Source organism: Cherax quadricarinatus, chromosome 2 (genome assembly GCF_038502225.1).
Source record: "Cherax quadricarinatus isolate ZL_2023a chromosome 2, ASM3850222v1, whole genome shotgun sequence".
NCBI lineage: Eukaryota > Metazoa > Arthropoda > Malacostraca > Decapoda > Parastacidae > Cherax > Cherax quadricarinatus.
Window position 1 is genome coordinate 16,274,052 of NC_091293.1, and position 7,500 is coordinate 16,281,551.

The following is a 7,500-nucleotide window of genomic DNA, read 5'->3' on the forward strand; positions in this document are numbered from 1 at the left end:
GGACCAGGTAATCAGGCTAAGGAAGAAAGGAGGAGAGACAACAAGAAATGACCGTGAAGTATGTGAAGAACTCAACAAGAGATTCAAAGAAGTGTTCACAGAGGAGACAGAAGGGACTCCAGAAAGACGGAGAGGTGGGGCACACCACCAAGTGCTGGACACAGTGCACACCACCGAGGAAGAAGTGAAGAGGCTTCTGAGTGAGCTAGATACCTCAAAGGCAATGGGGCCAGATAACATCTCCCAATGGGTATTGAGAGAGGGAGCAGAGGTGCTATGTGTACCCCTAACAACAATATTCAATACATCTATCGAAACAGGGAGATTGCCTGAGGCATGGAAGACAGCAAATGTAGTCCCAATCTTTAAAAAAGGAGACAGACATGAAGCATTAAACTACAGACCAGTGTCACTGACATGTATAGTATGCAAAATCATGGAGAAGATTATCAGGAGAAGAGTGGTGGAACACCTAGAAAGGAACGATCTCATCAACAGCAGCCAACATGGTTTCAGGGACGGGAAATCCTGTGTCACAAACCTACTGGAGTTCTATGACATGGTGACAGCAGTAAGACAAGAGAGAGAGGGGTGGGTGGATTGCATTTTCTTGGACTGTAAGAAGGCGTTTGACATAGTTCCACACAAGAGATTGGTGCAAAAACTGGAGTACCAAGCAGGGATAACAGGGAAGGCACTACAATGGATCAGGGAATACTTGTCAGGAAGACAGCAGCGAGTCATGGTACGTGGCGAGGTGTCAGAGTGGGCACCTGTGACCAGCGGGGTCCCGCAGGGGTCAGTCCTAGGACCAGTGCTGTTTCTGGTATTTGTGAACGACATGACGGAAGGAATAGACTCTGAGGTGTCCCTGTTTGCAGATGACGTGAAGTTGATGAGAAGAATTCACTCGATCGAAGACCAGGCAGAACTACAAAGGGATCTGGACAGGCTGCAGACCTGGTCCAGCAATTGGCTCCTGGAGTTCAATCCCACCAAGTGCAAAGTCATGAAGATTGGGGAAGGGCAAAGAAGACCGCAGACGGAGTACAGTCTAGGGGGCCAGAGACTACAAACCTCACTCAAGGAAAAAGATCTTGGGGTGAGTATAACACCAGGCACATCTCCTGAAGCGCACATCAACCAAATAACTGCTGCAGCATATGGGCGCCTGGCAAACCTCAGAACAGCATTCCGACATCTTAATAAGGAATCATTCAGGACCCTGTACACCGTGTACGTTAGGCCCATATTGGAGTATGCGGCACCAGTTTGGAACCCACACCTAGCCAAGCACGTGAAGAAACTAGAGAAAGTGCAAAGGTTTGCAACAAGACTAGTCCCAGAGCTAAGAGGTATGTCCTACGAGGAGAGGTTAAGGGAAATCAACCTGACGACACTGGAGGACAGGAGAGATAGGGGGGACATGATAACGACTTACAAAATACTGAGAGGAATTGACAAAGTGGACAAAGACAGGATGCTCCAGAGATGGGACACAGTAACAAGGGGACACAGTTGGAAGCTGAAGACACAGATGAATCACAGGGATGTTAGGAAGTATTTCTTCAGCCACAGAGTAGTCAGTAAGTGGAATAGTTTGGGAAGCGATGTAGTGGAGGCAGGATCCATACATAGCTTTAAGCAGAGGTATGATAAAGCTCACGGCTCAGGGAGAGTGACCTAGTAGCGATCAGTGAAGAGGCGGGGCCAGGAGCTCGGACTCGACCCCCGCAACCTCAACTAGGTGAGTACAACTAGGTGAGTACACACACACACACACACACACACACACACACACACACACACACACACACACACACACCTCACTTTACTTTACTATGCTTCATATCATATTTCTCATCCACATCAACCCTAAAACATCCTTCCTTATTCATCCGTATATCACCTAGAGATGTTTTAACCCCGACGACCCATCACGACGTAGGAGCCAGAGCAACCATCACCACTCCAACACCACCTACTACACTCTGGCTCCTAGTGTCATGATGGTCGTCGGGGTTAAAACATCTCTAAGAGATATACGGATGAATAAGGAAGGATGTTTCAGGGTTGATGTGGATGAGAAATATGATATGTAGCATAGGTGAGAAATGATAAATGTGGTATGAATATTTAGTTTGAGAAAAAATGTGTAAAACAGTTTTGTTTTTTGATGATTATAACAAATTTGGTGGGTAAATTGTAATAATATTTTTAGTTGATGAATAGATAACATGAACTTAGTAAAGTGATTGTGTATTAGTTGGAGGTGTGTGACTTAGTTCTGGTAATGTCTCATGACATGGTAAATTTTTTTGTGCTTATATCTTATATTTATTGTTAATATGTCAAGCATAGGTTTTGGTGTATGTCTTAGTTATGATGTGTATGTCTTAGTTGGAGGTGAATGTCTTAGATTTGGTGTGTATGTCTTATTTTTGTGCGAATGTTTAAAAAAATAAGTGTTTTCAGTGATTATAGTAGGTTTGAGATGCATGATCTTAGATTTTTGGTGATCTTGGTGATGAGGGTTGATAGATGATGGTAAACATGATATGGAATTGGTGATCGTGATTTTTGTGTGAATGATTATAAAAAAAATGAGTGTTTTCTGTGATCTTAGTGGTGGGGTCATAAAATCTGGTAATCGTCTTGGTTATAGTGTTCTTAGATATTGTGGGTACAACAGGTTGAAACCAGGTGGGTTGGGTGTGATGTTACCGACCGCCAAGTAAACACAGATGGGAGTGTGACGTCACTGGAGGTGACCTCGCCGGTCCTGTGAAGTGTGACATCGTGTGTTGGTGGTAGTGAGGTGAGTGTGCTTAGATATTGTCAAATATGATTTTTTTTGTGTGAAAGTTTATAAAAAATGAGTGTTTTCTGTGATATTAGTGATTTTTGTGGTAAGTGAACATGGGTGATTGTTGTTGGTGGTTGTCTTAGATTTATGTGTGTACAAGATATGTTTTCAGTTGATGGTGATCATGTACTAAGTGTTTGTGTATTAGGTTTGTGTTCAAGTTTTTCTTTTTGTTTTTGCGCCCATGGGGAGGGAGTTATTGGTTATAGTGATTTGAGGGAATTTCTATAAAATGGGTGTTAGCTGGTGATGCTAAACTTAGTTTCTGGTGATTTTGACGGTGTTTTGGTAGTATTCAGTGGTGATTTGGTAGTAATCAGTAGTGTTTTGGGAGTATTCGGAGGTGTTTGATGGTGTTTTTGAAGGTGATCAAATGATGTGCAGAGTATTTTTTGAAGAAGTTCAGTGGTGTTTTGGTGATGTTCAGAGTTGATTCAAAGTTAGTCAGTGTGTTAGTTGTGGTAATGTCTCATGTCAAATGTGTATGAGTCAGTTTTTTTTTTTTTTGTGCTAATGTTGTAAAGTCTGGAGAATGAGGGAGGAGTTTGGTGGATGAGATGTATTTTCGGTTAATGAAATGTGTAAGTGTGAATGTAAATTGGTGAGTGAGTTAGAGAAGCCAAAATGTTATGTGATCTTAGTAAAAGTATAGATAGTTTTAGTGAACTTCGTTATGATGATGTTTTAAGAGAATGTGTACAAAAATGTGTGAGCTTAGTGGTGTGGTTATAGAATTTGGTAAACGTCTTGATTGTGGTGATCTTAGATATTGGAGATATAACAGGTTGAAACAAGTAGCTTCCTCTCAATAAGTTAAATGAAGTAAAAGTGGGGTGTGACGTTGTCAAGTAAACACAGGATGGAGTGTGATGTCATGGGAGGTATCCCTATCTGTGCTGGTATGTGTTGGTGGTAGTGAGAGGAGTGTATTAGATATTGTATGGAGTTGGTAATTGTGATTTTTTGTGCGAATGTTTATAAAAATGAGTGGTCATTGATGATAGTTGATGGATGTCTCAGTTTTTTTTTTTTTTGTGTGTGTGTGTGTACATGTTATGTTTTCAGTTGGTGGTGATCCTGCTGTAAGTGTTTCGGTGTTGTTTGGAAATGTTCAAAGGTGTTTATGTGAGTATTCAAATGATTTATGAGAGTGTTCGAAGTAATCTTGGGGCTGTTCTGTAGTGAGATGATAAAGGATGTGGATGAGAGAATATTTCTTAAGAGATATTGAGAAAAGGTGGTCTCAAATGATGTATGAGAGTGTTTTGAAGGTGTTCAAAGTAAAGTGAGGTGTGTGTGTGTGTGTGTGTGTGTGTGTGTGTGTGTGTGTGTGTGTGTGTGTGTGTGTGTGTGTGTGTGTGTGTGTGTGTGTGTGTGTGTGTGTGTGTTTGTGTTTGTGTGTGAGAGTTTTGAGAATATCTTGGATACAGTGATTTTAGTGGATTTGAGATGGGTGATGAGATGCATTTGTGGATGTGAAATGTGATTTTTGTGTGTGTTCAGAAGAGGTTTGTTGGGAGACGGGTGAGTGGATGTGAAGAAATGTGGGTGAGATGGAGAGGGGTATGGGGAGGGTTGTATTAGAAATTTAATGAAATATGGGGGGATTTTACTGAAAATAAAGGTAATGTGTGAATATTTTAAAAAGAAATTATAGAATTGAAAAGTTATGATATATTGGAAAAGAATGGAGGGTGTTGAAACATGTCGCAGTAGTTGGGTAGTGAGATTAGTTGTTGTGAGTATAATATCAATTTATGTGGATACAAGGAAATGGGTATGGAGAGGATTTTATTAGAATTTTAGTAATGTAGGGAGGAATGTGTATTACATTTAAGATTCAGTAAAAAGAAGGGGAAAAATTTGTATCGAATAAATTGTGAATAAATTGGTAAGTGATGAGGGTTGTGGGTAATGTAGTCGAACTAGAGATACCAAAAAAGTGGTTATAAGTTGTGGGTTGTTGATGTGACTTTTTCTGATGAAATGAGTTAAAACGAGAAAAAATTGTGGGTTGTGGGTGTTGTGGGTTGTGGGTGTTGGGGGTTGTGGGTGTTGTGGGTTGTGGGTGTTGTTGTCGAACTAGAGATACCGAAAAGAAGTTATAAGTGTGTTGTTGTTGTTGTGGGTGATGTGGGTTGTGGGTTGTGGGTGTTGTGGGTTGTGGGTATTGTTGTCAAACTAGAGATACCCAAAAAGATGTTATAAGTGGGTTGTTGTTGTGGCTTTTTCTGATGAAATTAGTTAAAACGAGAAAAAATTGTGGGGTGTGGGTGATGTGGGTTGTGGGTGTTGTGGGTTGTGAGTGATGTGGGTTGTGGGTGTTGTCGAACTAGAGATGCTGAAAAGATGTTATAAGTGGGTTGTTGTTGTGGGTGATGTGGGTTGTGGGTGTTGTGGGATGTGGGTGTTGTGGGTTGTGGGTGTTGTTGTCGAACTAGAGATATCGAAAAAAGAGTTGATTCTGTTGTAAGTGTTCGTGTGTGTTTGGTTTGTGTTTATGTTTTTTTGCGTTCATGTTATATCTTAGTTGGAGGAGAGTGTACTCATAGAAATTGGTAATCGTCTTGGTTATAGTGATTTGAGAGGATTTGTGTGAAAATGGGTGTTAGTCTGTTATGTTGATCTTAGTTTATGGTGATTTTGGCGGTGTTTTGACTGTATTCAGTGGTGTTTTAGTAGTATTCAGTGGTGTATTTGGGAGTACTCAAAATGATATTTTGGAAGTGTTTCAGTGTTGTTTGGAAATGTTCATAGGTATTTTTGTGAGTATTCAAATGATTTATGAGAGTGTTTTGAATGTGTTCAAAGTAAAAGTGAGGTGTGTGTGCGTATTAACTTCGTAATATGTAAAATTGTGACTAGTGAATTTATCGAAAAGTGGTTATAAGTTGTAAGTGTTGTGGTGACTTTTTCTGATGAAATAGTTAAAACGAGAAAAATGTCTAGACTTGTGTTGTATTTTGTAAAGAAATTGTGGATTGTTGTGGTTATTAACGAAAAAAAAATGTGAAATTATTTGGGTTATCCTGGGTTAAGAGTGAAAAATGTGTAGGGGGAAGTCGACAAGATTCAGCCTGTGTGTGTGAGGTCATCACGTGACGTCACTGACATAGGGGGAAGTCGACAAGATTCAGCCTGTATGTGTGAGGTCATCACATGACGTCACTGACCGCCGAGTAAACACAGGTGGGGTGACGTCACACTTGTGAGGTGTTCGAGGGTGAGGTGGTCGAGGGTGAGGTGGTCGAGGGTGAGGTGGTCGAGGGTGAGGTGGTCGAGGGTGAGGTGGTCGAGGGTGAGGTGGTCGAGGGTGAGGTGGTCGAGGGTGAGGTGGTCGAGGGTGAGGTGGTCGAGGGTGAGGTGGTCTAGGGTCAGGTGGTCGAGGGTGAGGTGGTCGAGGGTGAGGTCAAGGTCATTAACATAAAGGTGTGAAAAGGAGTCTGCTCAGAGGAGACCATACCGTGGAGACCGTACCGTGGGGGACCGCTCAGCCGCATGGACCGCTCAGGGCATGGACCGCTCAGCCGCAGAGACCGCTCTGTAGAAATCACACCTACTAACGTCATATTGGCAACCAAGACCACCTACCTGACCCATAGTCGGGTCATCCCAATTAAGGCCACCCAGGTAATTTCTCAGTCCCATGAAATCGGCCAAGCAAAAATCTGAGACAGAGATTTATTGCAGTTATCTGGGTAATTCCATGATATATTGAAACTAAGTGATTTGTGATTGCTTTCCCCAAGCTCATCATTAACCTCAAGATTATTAATTAGTGATTCTTTGTTGACAAGAACCAAGTCAAGCAGATCGTTTCCTCTAGTTGGTTCTGTCACAAACTGCTTTAAAAAGCAATACTGAACCATATCAAGAAAGTCAATAGACTCAAGATTTCCTATCACATTGTTCCAGTCAATTTCTCTAAAGTTAAAATATCCCATTAACACAACACTTTCATATCTAGACGCCTTTGAATTTTGTCCCATAATAGCTTACTGCATTCCCTATCAAGGTTTGGGGGCCTATAAATCACACCCAAAATTAATTTGTCACAACCATCTAGAAACTGTAGCTAAACAGATTTTGTGTCCAATGTTTCTAATCTTACATCTTGTCTAGGACAACAATTTAAATTTTATCTGAAATACATCGCCATTCCACCACCCTTCCTGTTGACCTTATCAGTGTGGAAGAGTTTATAACCCTGTCTGTTGCATTCAGAAGGCATTTATCTATCTTTCAGGTTAAACCATGTCTCTGTTATAGCAGTAATATCTATATTACCTGCACTTGCAAGTAATCTTAGCTCATCTATCTTATTTCTTAAACTCCTACTATTTGCACAGTAAACATTAAGGGAGCTAGTCACTCGTTGCCCTCTACCATCTCTCTTTGTTTGTGATCAGTTGCTTTGACTTGACTAGCAACTTTATTTTGAATATTGTCTTTTAAACATATCCCTGAGGTATCTCGGTAATACCTGCTGTTTTCAATCCTAATACTGCAGTCCGATTTTTTCCCACAAACACCCATACCTCTATTATCTATCCATTTAAAGTCCTAGACAAGTCATCAATCGAACTGGCTGATGCAACCACTCCAGCCCCAGTGAGATGAACCCCATCCCTTGC

General features: G+C 41.2%; 1 protein-coding gene across 1 annotated transcript in view; it reads left to right on the forward strand.

Annotated features, from left to right (window-relative positions):
- LOC138853370 (ionotropic receptor 21a-like) overlaps nt 1-7,500 on the forward strand; it is a 106,542-nt gene that overhangs the window by 74,245 nt on the left and 24,797 nt on the right. The gene's annotated exons all lie outside the window — the stretch shown is intronic.